The sequence below is a fragment of the Ascaphus truei genome, chromosome 2 (assembly GCF_040206685.1).
Source record: "Ascaphus truei isolate aAscTru1 chromosome 2, aAscTru1.hap1, whole genome shotgun sequence".
NCBI lineage: Eukaryota > Metazoa > Chordata > Amphibia > Anura > Ascaphidae > Ascaphus > Ascaphus truei.
The window spans coordinates 232,817,726-232,833,337 of NC_134484.1; the positions used below are offsets into that span (position 1 = coordinate 232,817,726).

Here is a 15,612-nt window from a genome sequence, read left to right on the forward strand (position 1 = left end):
TTCCTATTCATTTTTTCAAATACAGGCTGAAGACATAACTCCGTAGTAACTCAGTAGTAACTCAGTAGTAACTCAGTAGTAACTCAGTAGTAACAGTAATAACTCAGCCTTTAAATCAGGTGAGTCGAGCACCAATGCACGTCATATAATCTTTCCTCAGGCAACAAAATTAGATTATGAAGGGCTGTGTACATTATCAGGATTATATCAGAACAAAATATAGTAAAGGCAATAAAGCACCCCATGAAGTTTCCACATGGGTGGTCTTTACAGTGGGGTACTGAGTGTTTTTTTTTTAATACTTAAACCACCAATATTCTCAACCAGGTACTATTTTTCATTAGAAGCAAACTTTACTTTTTGGAGTATGTACTTCTGAAAAATTGTCAATATTTTGTTAAAAGGAGGATTACAGATGTAGCTAAACTTAGGTCACAGCTAGTTCCTAAGTCCCTTTCTAAATAGTGGTTGCTATAGGGAAGACCTCAGAGAGGGACACTACCCTTTAGCCTTATTGTGTCAGGTGTAACACCAGTGAAGAGACGCCATGTGGTGAGCTGCAGCCTGTGGTCTGGGATCAGACCACAGGCAACTATAGACATTAAGGGACACCATCCAGCTGGAGCCTCCTTAAGGGGCAGGTGCCTATGCGGACCAGAGAGAGAGGATTCAGCAGTCGTCGTGGGATCAGATGGATCCTTTTTGCTCATTCAGCGGTACCTGGGTACAGGAGTGCCCAGGGAGGTAAAGTGCACCAACGGTCCACAGGGGTAGCGCTACTCCATACACTTGGGTGGGACTGACTCATTGGGGGATGACACCAGGGGTAATGGTACCATGCACCTTATGTACTTTGGGGGACACCCAGCTTGTGTTGTTGTTATTGTATTGTGTGTGTTATATTGTATGGTACCGTTATATCGTTATTCTATTGTCAGTAAACCAATTGTTATATACTGGTGTGTGTATCATTTTACTGTAAGTGGTCCTGAAAGGGGTTATCCCGCTGCGCTGGGATCCCTCTCAGGTTGATGCGCTGCACCGAGGAGAACGAGAGCTCATCCCAGGTTCCCAGCTGCGGAGGATCAGGCCTTCTGTGAACCACAGGAAATGGCAGCACACAAAGTTCCCTTAGACACAGGGGAAAGGGGGTTACATGTATAATACACTCTTTCTTTAAGGTCATTCAACACCTCCCTCGCTTTCTTTATACTGTACTTGGATAACTAAGAGAAACAATTTAACGCCCCCTGCTAGAAATGTAGAATAATTTCTATTATAGGCGAAAGCAGTAAAATTCAGGGCATTATTGAAAACCCTGCTCTCTGATTGGTTAAAATTCCGGGCATTATCCAATCAGTAATGCCCGGAAATTTAGCAGCTTGCAAAGTGTAGTTTCCAATGTGTTTATTTCCAGCCAATCAGCTTTCAGAGCAGCTGAGACAGGGCAGGGGATTGGTTTGCATGAAGTAACAGCTCTGAGACAGGGCAGGGGATTGGTCAGGAGTATCAGCCACTGGTTGACTCCTCCCCCTCCCGAGCTGACAGATTTTCTGTGTAGATTCAGTTGATTTAGGGGGGGGGGGGAGGAGTCTGCAAAGAAGTAAGTGGCTGTCTGCAGTTTCTTTGTGGCTGCAGTTAGTGTGTCAGTAGCAGTGTGTGTGTGTGCTGTGCTGTTGTGTTGTATATCTGTGTAGAGGTGCTGTGTTTGTGTGTGTGTGTGTGTATAGAGCTCCAGTGTTTGTGTGCCAGTGTCAGCAGCAGTGTTTATGGGTGTAGCATGTGTGTGTAGCAGCAGTTTGTTGTGTGTGTGTATAGAGGTGCAGTGTTGTGTGTGTGTATGTTGTGTGTGTAGAGGTGCTGTGTTGTGTATAGAGGTGCAGTGTTGTGTGTGTGGGGTGTGTGTAGAGGTGCTGTGTTGTGCTGTGTTGTGTGTAGAGGTGGGGGGGGGGGGAAGAGTGCAAAGTTTAGTAAGTGGCTGCATTTTTTATTGTGGCTGCAGTGTGTGTGTGTGTGTGTGTGTTCTGTTGTATGTGACAAAGCCCCATGGGCGAAACGCGTTAGAGCGCTGAGGGGGGACTCCTTCTCCCTTTTTAAATATGTATCTGCCATGAATCAATAAAGGCAATTTTTTTGCACAGTCCAGCCTTCAGCCGTTTTTCCAAGCAGTGCCCGCTGATTACTCTCTTCATTGAGATGATGTTCTTCTACTTCATTGCTCAAAAGCCTGGAGCATGCCGATTCGAACAGACCACAAACAAGATCTGAGTAAGTTATTATTCTCATTTAATTAAGCTACCCCAGGGGACCAGCCACATTTAGTGCGAGACATATACATTTGAGGGGTCTGCAGCTGGTTGCAAAACCAGCTTGGTCAAACCTCTGTATATCGCCAGGCTGCTCCCACACTAGGGGAGAGTCAGGAGACTCAGCTGTTTCACTTTAATTATTAACCCTTGATTGTCTGGTATTGCTTTGAAGGTTAAATGGATTATATATTCCTGGATTGATTCTCTGTAGCACATGAATAGTTGAGGGGGCTCCTCTCTCTCAACATTGCTTCTAATAAAAAAATCTATTTAACTATACAAAAGTGTCTATTATTTATGAAATAAGCCTACATTTAGCCTATATTATTGGCCAGTAATGCCCTGTTCTTCGTGGATTATTACTTAAATATGGCAGGCACAGGACTCCTCACAGAGCATCGCCACAATCCTGCGCAGGTAGTTCTCAAAGGAGTACTGGGATATGATGGATTGCGTCTGGATGGTCACTTTTTCTACCTGGGTAAGTGTGAATATGGCACCTACTCTAATAAGTGCCTGTTGTGTTTATTGGCAAATTATATATACTGTACTGTTTAAACATTACACTGTAATGTAGAGGGACACTGGCCAAGCTAACATGCTATGCTGCTGTGGCTGTGCGATGAGCAGGAGCATTCATGGCCTCTTTTGCACGAGCTAAATGGTGACAATGACCTTCCATGGTGCCTGAAAAAGAAGGGCGGCAACTATGACGGGCCAGATGGTGACTTAAGGATATAGAGGGGAGATATAAATTTTTTGATCATACTGTAGTTGCTATTCATAATGTTTAATGCAGCTTCATCATGCAGGGTTTCTACCATTGTTAGTGTGCTGTGTGCCATAGCAGTAAAGCTACAGGTCTATACCGTCCTATGTTTGACACCATGCCACAATAGACACCCAATCACAAACTCGGCCCTATCCAACATTAACACCTTGTATTATTGTACTTAGTGTATGAATGTTACCCCAGTCAATGAGGTTACCAACTTTTGACACCTTAACAGAATAGAGGTCCGTTGTACTGTATATAAAGTCACACAGACATTAGATTGTTACAGTATATAAACAGAGCGAAAAGGCTGATCTAGATCAGGACTCTTCTGCCGCATCGTTCTTCCTTTTTTGCTTTAACGATTGATAAATCCAGCTTATATCGACCCATAAACCTTCACAAGGCTGTTACAGCAGTAAGGACTTGCTGATAATACCAGATGACCAGTGACCCCTAAAAGTACTCATGCAAAGAATAAAACCAAGCAGAAGCATCCAAAACTTCAAAGGGCAAGACTTTAGGACCAATCTGGAGGAAGAAACAAGCAAGAACCATAGCCATTGAGCTTTCCTGCAAAGCTTGTTCTGTATCAGGCACCAACACACCCAGCTCACTCCAACTCAAAACCATCGTACTCCACTCCAGACCTAGGTCACCCCACCTCTAAGCAAACGTTGGAAAGATATACTGTATGCTATATGCTGCAGGGGACAGCCACGTTGAATCTACCAACATGTGCCTTTCAACTTTATGCAGAGTGGGCCAGAAATATGAACTTTGATGGCTCCCATGGTAAGGCTATAACTGCCAATTTGAGGAGAGCTAGTGCAGAATTCATGTACTTGAAAGACATAATTAATGGACTATTGTGGCATCTGAGGACTGTGTGCTAGAGTAATTAGTGACTGAAACTGATAAAATCACGAATTTGTAAAATAAATACACTTTATTGTTTCATTATGAAGGGTGGTGCAAGTGTTCAAATTGAGTAATTTGGGTGCGCTCGTTTTTAACGAAGCCATTGTTTTAATCCTTGTTTTCTCTTTGTTTTGCAGATTCTGAAAGTTTCTCGACATCAACACCTTTTTCGTGTAGAAACCACATCCAGCGACACAGAACATCACCATTGGATAATTAAGGTAAAACTGCCTTTTCTGTATCTCTTTGCATTATAGATCCTGCAATCATGCGCATTAATTTCTATTCCAGTAGGTGTCGAGTGAGCAAGTGCAGTAATTGAATGGAATGCATACTGTCCCATTCTACCTACCTGTACCATGCATGCGCACAAATTAAATTCAATGGAACGCATATGGGTTCCATACAGTAAACATAGAATGCCCATATTTAGCGGAATTCTGACAAAGCAGCACTGTGTTTAATTAATGCATCTATTTCGAAACTGTACAAGAGACAGCCAGAAGATGGTATTATTTTTCTAAGTCTTTGCTATTTTTGTTATTGTATAAAGCATTACATTTTTTCAAAAATCTTATACCGAAATAGAGTACACGACATGTTTATCTAATTTGTTGAATAAATATGTCCTAATTTATAGACTGTCTGTTATCTGAAGTTTTCTAACATTGAAAGAGTGAATAAGAATAAGGGGTGGGTTACAATACACAGAGATTTACCACACGTGCATTACTGCAGCAATAGCCTCACAATACTGTACATCACATTTAGCTTAAAGACACACTGGTACCACCTATTGTTACTGCAAAGTAAAAAGGCAGCCGCAAAACTTTTGGCAGCCACGGTTACAGGTTGCGACATACAAAGAAATACCAGGGATTTGCATTTGTTTTTACTTGGTCACAGGAGAAGTAAGTCTTGCTACATCTATATATGATTACCTACAGTTTTGTTCATAGTGGCCAGCATTAATACCATTGAGTTACAAAGCAGCCAAGTTGTCAACACCTCTAAAAGTTGCAAAGGCAATATTGGAAGTCAATCCACAATGGGTGCTTCTAACACTTGCAGTGAGCTTGTGGAGTAAGATCCAGTAGAAGGATATTAGTAGAACAGACACATAATGTCTGGTAGATGCAAAATCTGAATATATAACAAGCCCAGTGTTGTGTAGAAAGTAACTAACCAAACGCCTCACCTGAGACTTGCATGGGGCAGGATATGAGTGAGAACAATGTGTGACCTGTACTGTCCAGGAGCGGGTCCCAGGCAAGGCGAGGACCTTTTTCTTTGTTAGTAGTTTGGCTATTATGCCCAATAAAATTATTGGATTTAATATTTGCCTACAGCCAAGCCTATTTTTGCAGTGCTCAGCTCTTCTTCCATTATTCTTACCTCTAAAAGTTGAACTTCATAGTAACATTTACTTTTTTTGTGATGAGTACATATAAGCTACCTCACAAAACTTTCCTATCATAGTATATTTATTTTATTGGAGTGCAGAAAGTTTTATACAATTCTCATGAGGCCAGACAATATCTGTTTGCTATTTATTCTGGTGCCTTGCCTGAAATGAATGTAAAAATGATTGTGTATTATCACAATGGCAAATCAATTTGCAAGACTACACAGCAAGTCTGAGATTACACTTTGGGTTTGTGATAACATGAAATGGACCATGAAAGCAAAATGTCTCAGTGTGTCATGGTGTCAGCCTTGAGATGACAACATTTTGTTGATTAGTCTAAACTTATCTGAAGTTGCATGGAGTCTCAATGTGGGTGTATTTACTATAATTTATTCTGTACATCAGCTTTTAGTATGGTAAGAAACCCATTACTGTACTCCGTTATTTTTTTAAATTTTTTTAATAACCTAAAGTAATGATGATTTCATCGGACTTAACCTGTTTGGGATAGCCAATCATTTATGAATGAATATCTATGCAAATGTAAATATTATAATAGTTTTATGTAATTACTAAACACATCTATTTAGCCATAAGTCAAGTGGTGCAAAAGTGCTCAGGAGAAATGTAATGCTTCAACATATTATAATCTAGACTGCTATACAACATATAAGGCAATAGGAAGTAAAAGTAAAACTATTATAAACTAAAACCTGCATGTATGTGCCAACATTGAATACAAAGCTTCATACAGTAGTTGAAAATACATCGGTTTAATAGTGCAACTGGCATAAGTCTTTTAACCTTCTGTAGGGGTTCATTAACCCTCATCCAAAGTAGAAATATCGTATTGGTAACGATGCATACATGTATATTGACAAGATTTTGCACACCACATCATTCAACATACAGTAATACAAATGGTGCAAGCTCTGTGTATACACAAGTGAACATATCTTCATATTTAACTTTTAACTATTTATATGGGAAATTTCATTTATTTGGAATGCTACTCATTTTGGATAATGTACACAATAGTTACCCACATGTGTTTGGATTCATTTTGTGATTGAATTGTTCTGCAGCCTAAACTTGAAATATTAATCTACTGTGTTCATGAACCTACGCTAACAATAATGTATGTGGTAACATATTATACATACACAAATTTTGCATCAGGCATTTATTGTCTGTTATTATTGAGCACAAATGTTCATTTGTTTCACCCTCTTCTGGATCTGGCTTGTGGGACAGGTTTTTTTGTAACAAACTCAATAATGACATCCCAAATATCCAAATCAGAAAAAGTAAATGTGAAAAATATACATTAAAAAAGTTCACAGTGACATGTACAAAACCTTATACGTGAAAGGAGAACGTCTGCAGCTGTTAGTTAGAGAGGGCTCAACATCTCTCAAATGCTACAGGAAAATGAAGACAATGTTTTTTTTTGCTTTGTCTTTCTCTGATCTCTCTTAATCATACATTTATTGTGGTCACCCCTTGTAATCGTTATACATTTCGGGTAAATATATCTCACCACTTCTATGTTTTTATTATATATGTATATCTAACATATGTTCATTCTCTCTCTTGCAGCTCATATTTCTGTATTATGTTGAGTCACTTTTATATGTTTGTATTTTTTTCATTAAACTTTGTTATTAAATGGGCCGGCTGAAATCACTACAGCAGCTTTGCCAAACCCTCTTCTCAGTCCGTATTGGCCGCACACAACCCCTATGTTCGACCAATCTGCAGAGACCGGTGGTTTTAAATTCCCTTTGAGCGCTCTGTATAAAATAATTCCCTGATGAAGTAGTTGGTGAACTACGAAACACTTAGGATTTTTACTGATTATATTAAATACTTCCGACTCCTTTAGCCCTAAGTACCGACGTGCGGCTTAATATTGGCCTTTTGACAAATCCTGTATAGCCACAATTGTGTGGCGATATACAGTGACGTCATCAGCCGCCGCTATACATCGCTGGGGATATCTTGGGCTGGAGTCTTTTATAGTCTTTGCAGACATTAGTATCCACAATGCTCCACTGGGGCCTGCAGCGTTTTTACTGTATCTCCCAGCAGAAACCTCATGGTCAAGATTCCCCGTGACGCTGTGTGGTGACGTTGGGTGACTCTGCAAGTAACACTGCTGTGCATGGGGCTCGATCATGGAAAGCGGTTTCTATACAGCCAAGGAGACTAGTTCCTGTAAACATCATGGAGGATTCATGGTGCCCTCTTGTGTTGTGCCACCTACCATGAAGAAACCAGCCTTATTCCAACACGCTCCAGGAGAGACCAGGCGGCGTCGGACGTCCATCCCGTTTTTTCCAGTGTGGTAACCCATGTCTTGTAACATGAAATTTGTAAAATAACTACTCTGTTGTACACACAATACTTACCCTTTCTATGATCAATTTAATTACACCAAATTTTACTTCACTATGAGCGTTGTCCGCTGTTTTTTGTCTTAATTTTCCTCTACCATGTTATTGAGAAAGATGTTTCTCACTAACCCTAAATGTAAGGATAACATTGTGAGAAGGTATAGGTTTGTGGATGACATCATTCTTATTTTCTTGACTATTTCCTACCTCTGAGGAACTTACCATTCCTTTATTATGAGGTTCATCCTGCTCTTTCTATACTGTATTACACTATGTTGTTATATTTCTCTTTTTTTCATGTGCTAAGTTCCATCTGGATCTTTCCAACAGCAATGGGGTCATTTGGACAATCACTAAAGGACATTGTTCACGGTTTTATCTGTTAAAATGTATGTTTAGATAAGTTTAATTATTTACTTTGTTTTTACATTTGCTATATTAACACACTTTGAATTTGCTCTCAGTATCATTTATGTTAGGCGCCTCACAGTACTGTTTTTTCATGACAATAAAGGATAATACATGTTCTATCAACCCGTCTTGTGGTACTTTCCCCTGCCATAGTTGTAATAATTGTATTGGAATTATTAGGGGGCATTATATTACACATCCCTCAAAGGGATTTTAAATCCCAGTAAAATACTTTTTAATGTGATACTAAATCACTGCAATATTTATTGATATGTTCTCGTGGAATGGGATATGTAGGGCAAACTGGGAGGTCTATTAAATGAAGGCTAAATGAACATAAAAGTAGTATGAATATTTTTGAGCCATTAAACACCAAAAAAGATACACCGGTAGGAAGAAATTTTTATTCCCATAAAAAAATATAAATCAGTTACAGTGGCAGGTATTAGAACATATACAGATACCAACTAGGGGAGGTAGTAGAATGCAGTGTCTCCTACACAGATATATGTTTTGGATGGATACATTAGATATAGATATCCCTAGAGGGTTAAATGAGGATGAAAACTTTAAATGTTTTTTGGGGTTAATTGTTATGCAGAAATCATTAATAACTTTGTTAATAAAGCACAACAAATATTGTTGTTGCATCAATATCTCTGATATTTGAAGTCTAGTGTAACGGGTATTCCCCTCCACCCAATCACAGATATAGTGTGGGTGCGGAGAACATACAGTGTTACCAGGTGTGGTGCTTTACCTGCTTGGCTCACAGGAGGGCTGAGCTTCCGCCATGGGGAACCTGGGGCAATTATATTAGGAGTAACCTTGTACTCGGTGCAGCGCCTCCACCTGAGATGGTTCCTAGCAGAGCAGGAATTGTTTCTCGCAGGACACATACAATAACCTCATACACTGTATGTATAATAACCAACGACTTTTACTGATGAGCATATGAACCAATAACAATACACATAATATCGGGTGTCCATCTCTAGAGGAGACACTGAGTAACCTGACACATATAACTCTCCCACCTTCACCGGGTGATCCCACCCTGTGTCCAGTAATCCCCCACACAATGTCCAGCAATCTATAGAGAGCGGATATGTGTGACTGCGCAGTCACTAAGGAACTACTAGGCCTGTTGGTGCACGTGTAGATCAGAGTTACCTGCCGAACACTCCAGTGCTCGGGCCTGCAACGGACTGCACAAAGGATCTGCTGCTTGGTGATCTCCGTCTCATCCTGTGGTTCGTTGTCCGGGGTCCGCCAAGGGCGATCCCACCCTGGAGATAGTCTCTGTCTCTGGGCACAGACTTGAGCCCAAGTCTCTTCACGGGTAACGCAGCGTCCGCTGTGTCCCTATTTAACTCTAGCGCTACTGTGACAGGATCCCTAACCTAGGGCCTGTCCCTGTAGCACCACAAACTGGGGAGTGAGGACCTATCTGGAACCTAAGGGGTTACTAGCCTGCTCCGCTCCTCTAACTCTTCCCGGTCCTGACTCTAACTGATAACTAGCACTCGCAGCCACGCGCTGCAACCTACTGGGTGCGTGCAGCAACCGTGCTGCACAAACACTGTGCCTGCTTGTCAGACCTCACAGCACTGACAGCTGTGACTCTGACAAGACAGCACACACACACTAAGGGCAGAGTCCCTAACTGGGGCCGTCCCTTATCAATTACCCACTAACCTAGTGGGGAGTGGGGCCTAACTGGGGCCTGGGGTTTCTCTGGCCTAGTACAGCAGAGCCGTGCTCTGTGTACACTACCTTCCCCAATCTCTTCCTGGATCCAACTGACAAAAACCCTGTCTGCACACAACACTGTTGCAACTCTGCAGCATGAGAATCTGCCAGCTCTATTGGCTTCAATGCTGCCTGTGACCAGGGTGAAAGTGCAATCCCCAGAGGCTGCTGGGAATTGTAGTCCTTGGCACAGCTCTTTCCTATGGGGACCACGTGCGCGATCTTTACTGCGCATGTGCGACGCTGTAATGGCCGCCGCTACGCTTAACTGCGCCTGCGCAACCTCCCAGAGCTCCGGCACACTGGCGATAGCCACCGCTACCCTGGCCAACCTCTGCGCATTGCGCAAACCTCGCGCCGCAACCAAGATGGCGGTGCCCACCGGGAGAAGTCGCCGTCCCCTTCCCCCACTGCCACAGGGGTAAGGCAGGGGGCAAAGGAACATCAGGGGAACCGGGGGTGACCCCCTTACACTAGCAAAAAAGGTTGACCAGTTTTCTGCTAAGTATGTATTCTTTTTAAATACTTTGTCTAAATTTGGATAAGTATGGAGATGTACGTACATATGTCTCCTTTGATATAATTAGAAATGTGATAAAAGGGGTTAATGTGGATCTTAATATCCAGGGCGTCCATAAATTATTCACCCCATTATAAGCCTTAATAAATTCATTATTAAAGGAGATATCTTAAAACGTGCTACTAATGGAGCCCACGTGCAAGTTTACTGAATTGTGGTTGACTGAAGTATTGACTGAACTGTGGTGGTCTACTTAATTAAAAGAAAAATGTCTTGAGTTGTGTTATTAATTGCCGAAAACCGTTTTAAGATAGCTCCTAAATAACGAATTTATTAAGGCGTATAATAGGGTGAATAATTTATGGACACTTTGTACTATACCATAAAGTGTAGTTTTCTTGAAAATAGCATGTTTATGTCAATAATTGTATCTGTTGGTTTTAGGATCTTTAGTATAGAAGTTTATATAGGTTTTCCCCCTTAATAATATGAACCTAGTTGATGCCAGAATTTATTAACAGCTGTTAATGCTTTCGATGTGGGATGCTGCAGATTGGAGCAGATGCATCTAATGAATCTAGTGGTATGGGTCTTTTATTATGTATTGTGGGTGTTTAAGTTTAAATTGTGTTTGATTATCTTTTTATAACTGGCGAGGGGTGGTTGTTCACCCCCCCCCTAAAAAAAATTGTGTACTTGTAATGTTGTGAATAAATGTATCTACATTATGAGTGATTCACTCTAAAAGTTGTTGTGTTTCCCATGCTGTGATGATGTGTATGAAAGAGTTCCCTACTGTAAATGTTATGCAAAGTGTTAGACAGAAAAATGTATGCCACTTCAGATGTGACACAGTTTTTGACGTAAATAAAGATATAAACTGGATGCATGTAAGTGCAGACTTGGATTAAAATCTTATTACAGTAAAATCTGTGCGATATGTAACTCTTCTCTCACCCCTCGTATTGACTTTCCCTAAATTGCAAACTGATACAGATAGCACAAAAACTGGAGCAAAGACATTTTTACATTGACGCAAAAAGAAGCAAGATAAAAATGATGCAATTTGTCTCTATTTTGTTCCAAAATACTTAATTATAAAAGCAGCTACAGTACATTGGAGAGGAGTAAAATACTAAAGAAGTAATTCAAGGGCACACTAAATTCATGAGCAGCACTAAGAAGATTGGATACTGCAAGTCATTTGGATATTAATTTTTTAAGTGTCCATCATGTTGAGATAATAAATTGAAATGACAAATAATAAATTAAAATAGGTCGAGCAGTTGTAAATCTTGTAATTGATTCTCTGATGTAACATGACTTTTCTATAATACAAATTGGGTACTGGAGATATATTTATGGCTTCAACATTGAGGTCTAATTAATTTTGCTAATAAATAGGTGATCATAAGTGAGTTACTACAGAATGAAGAACATCTTATTATGGTGTGTTGTCATTTTTTTCAAAGCTTTAAATAGGCAATTGTATGATTATTTTAGGATTTAGAGAGCTTGAGCCAATTAACAGTCGGCAACCAAGTCTTTTCATACAGTAGTTTGAGTCTGGGACAGACGGCAATATTTTGTGAAGGTCATTTACAAATACGTCTGCACAAGACTTTTTGTAATGAGCAGTTTGCATTGCTAATTCTGCCTTTAAAGGTGCAATTGTTTTTTTTGTTTTTTTTCACACTTTTAAATTTTGTACTTTTTTTTTAGAAGTAAAAGCATATTTCCTCTTGCCTGATTTTTGTTTAATACATTAAACATCTTTAAAAAGGGCATAAAGAGTGAAGAAAATACAGGAAGTGTAATAAAAATAGCTGGAATATTAAATATTTTAATTGATCTGGTGTTTCAGGGGTTAATGTGGTTACCATTCAGTATATATAGATATTGTGGTTATGACTGGTCAAGACCCTTCCTGCATTTGTGCTGATCTACAGAGGGTTTAATTGGGGGGACTATCACTGATAGCTCACTAAAAGTGAAATGTGTGTTGTTTGGAAGGCTGTGGACGATAGCCAGATCCTGGACTAGCCTCAAAGGAAAGAGAGAGACAGAGACACAGACAGAGAGAGACAGCGAGAGACAGAGAACAAACAAGTCACCACTTAGTCGGAGGACTTTATTAAATATGAGAAATTATGGGCCTGACAGCAATTAAAAAGGGTAACCAATGGATATCTGTTACCATTGTGATTAGACAAATGAAATCATACCACACACTACATGGGAAAGAGCTACAAAAGTCTGATAACTGTTTCTCTTGTGAAAATTGACGTTAGGGGGTCACATTTTAGATGCATGCATGTATGTATATAGAGAGCACAGACGCAACCGTTAAGATGGCATCTGTCTAAGTATTATAGAAATAGTCATGAGTGTATTTCTATATTCAGAAGTAGGGAATGGAAAAAACACTGCTCACCTTAATAATCTATACCAAAGTAAAAAGCGGTGCATGGAACTGTGAACTAGTGGATAGGATGGTCAGAGATGACCAAGAGAAAGCGTTCCCATAGATTGCACTCAACTAAATTAATAACTCTGAGTGATAGTATATGTACACAGATAAATCAACTATAGTAAACCATATGGGTATAGGAGGTTAAAATACAAAACAAAAAATTATTTATTACTTAATTTATACTTATTAGATACACAAAAAAGTAAACCAAAATATATATAGCTAATCTAAAACCTCTTAAGGGGAGTTGAAGACGGAATGGATCGGCAAAAGGGTGAGGTATAGCCAAGTGTATGAAAAAGGATGTATACAGCGCAGGCACAATAGTGCCATATATAAGTAATTCTGCCTCTAGACCCAAAAGTGTTGGTCTATTATATAGAGTATATGCGCTGTGGTGACTAGGGTTAGTCACAATAACTGTTTCTCTTGTGAAAATTGACGTTAGGGGGTCACATTTTAGATGCATGCATGTATGTATATAGAGAGCACAGATGCAACCGTTAAGATGGCATCTGTCTAAGTATTATAGAAATAGTCATGAGTGTATTTCTATATTCAGCCAGACTTTAAACATCACGAGACAAGTGTTTTTTTTCTAAGTCATAAAAGTGTTAGCCAGAGCTGATTTGTCAGGGTTTCATGTGTGTTTCAATGCAGAAAGTCTGGACATAAATGTTGGCATGTCTTAGAAAATCATAATTCAAAAGAGGTGTGTTTTTTGGGATCAGACATGTGAATGCTAATCTTTCTGCGCCAGTGACATATCTGGGAAGAACTTCTGAGTGTGGAATATAATTATAATATATCACTTGTCATTTTCAGACACCCATGGGGACCACCTGGAGGCCCACGGACACTCGCAGGGACCACCTGGAGGCCCACGGACACTCGCAGGGACCACCTGGAAGCCCACGGACACTCGCAGGGACCACCTGGAGGCCCACGGACACTCGCAGGGACCACCTGGAAGCCCACGGACACTCGCAGGGACCACCTGGGGACCCTGCCCGCGTCTGGTGTCAATCCTATGTATAAAAAAATGCTTTTATGTGGGGGCACAGGGAGTGGGTGGGTTGTATATTGGTGGTTAGTACATATTGTAATGTTTATTGGGGCAGAGGGGGGTGGTGAAGGGCCAAGTGCCCGCTTCACTCACCCCCTCTGCTCCCAATAAAGCTACTGTTGTTCCTTAATCCATTCAATGCCTTAGCGGTTAGCTGCTAAGGTAAAGAAGTTGCCTGTAAATGCATTTTTATTGCATGGGATTCATGCCGGGGGCCTCCTATGCTGATATTAATGGGTATCAGCTCCAGAGACTCCCGGCATCAATCCGATGCAGGAAAAATGCATTTTTTTCTTAGTCCCGTCTTGCCGCTTATCGGCAGCTTTTCACCACCTTCTTGACAACTTTTCCTGGCGGGAGGATTTTGAGAGGAAATCTCTATTCTAGAGCCGCGATTAGCCTCGATAAGCTAATTGGGGCTACAAAAATTGCAGGAGTTTGAAAACCTGCCGATAAGTGGCTTCTCGCCGCGTGTGCGATTTTTTATTTTCCTGGAAAAGAGCTTTTATCAGCGATTTATCGGGGCTTACTGAATAGCAGTAGGCCTTTTTAGCGAAAAGGCCTTGATAAGTGGCTTATCTACTGTCTCCTCCAATAGTGAAATGTTCAACGTATGAATCTGTTCAACTTTTCACATTTATAAGTCTCATTACTAAATTCCGGAGACTTGGATTTGAACCGTCCTATGCAAAGCGACTGTGCGGTAATTGACTGCAACACATTTTCACATGGACAATATAGTACTTCATTTGGCTTGGCATTTAAGTGTGTGCCATGGAAAGTTGACAAATCACAGAAAAAAGTGGAAAGATCATAGAAAAGAATTTTGTCTTTCAACAAATTACACTGTTTAAAAAGACTCTGGTAGTATTGTATAAAACATAATTATTTGTCATCAGCAATAACCAAACAGATTTTGGTGCATGGTACCCCACAGCTATCTCCCAATGTAAAATTGTAAACATTGTTTTGAAAATGAAAAAAAAAATGTGTTTGCAAAATCAAGTTGTTTAGCAGCCACTGTTTTAATCTATGTAAGATTATTGGTGACAGATTCATCAATCTCCCATACAGGGCATAGCACTCCGGCAATAACTGCCCTTCAAGTCTGTGAAAGTTAATGCTGCACCAGGGGGCGATATCCTGCATCAGTGCATTAATCAATCTGCCCCTAGGTTCCATGTTTAGTGAGTATGCACTAATAGTTTTCTATAACTTGTTTACTGTTAAAAAATATATACTGTAATTACAAAGAGATGGCATACACGTGTGCTTCTATCAAACGACTAATATCTACGTCTAGGTAAAGACTTTTCTCTAGTAAAAATGTGCACGGGCAAAAAAAATTTAAGCAAGTTACTGATCACATTTTGTACACTGATGCAGACCTCGTTATTGTACTGTAGATGTTTATGCATCCGCAGACCCGGCGAACGTAATTAACACAAAAGAGAGCAATTCAGTGTTGACTCATGGTGAAAAGTCTAAGGGGCATATTCACTAAACCTCGATAAAATCAGTGCATTGGCGAGCGACTTTGCATTGTTTTACCGCACACTAAAACGTGTCAAAATGGTATTC

At 40.3% G+C, this 15,612-nt stretch overlaps 1 protein-coding gene and 1 long non-coding RNA gene across 2 annotated transcripts in view; one reads left to right on the forward strand and one right to left on the reverse strand.

Moving 5' to 3' along the window:
* MOCOS (molybdenum cofactor sulfurase) overlaps nucleotides 1-15,612 on the reverse strand; it is a 510,054-nt gene that overhangs the window by 181,059 nt on the left and 313,383 nt on the right. The window lies entirely within an intron of this gene.
* Nucleotides 1,902-14,048, forward strand: LOC142488645 (uncharacterized). The gene is made up of 3 exons (XR_012799556.1): nucleotides 1,902-2,268; nucleotides 4,143-4,226; nucleotides 13,791-14,048. It is a non-coding gene; the product is annotated as an uncharacterized LOC142488645 (long non-coding RNA).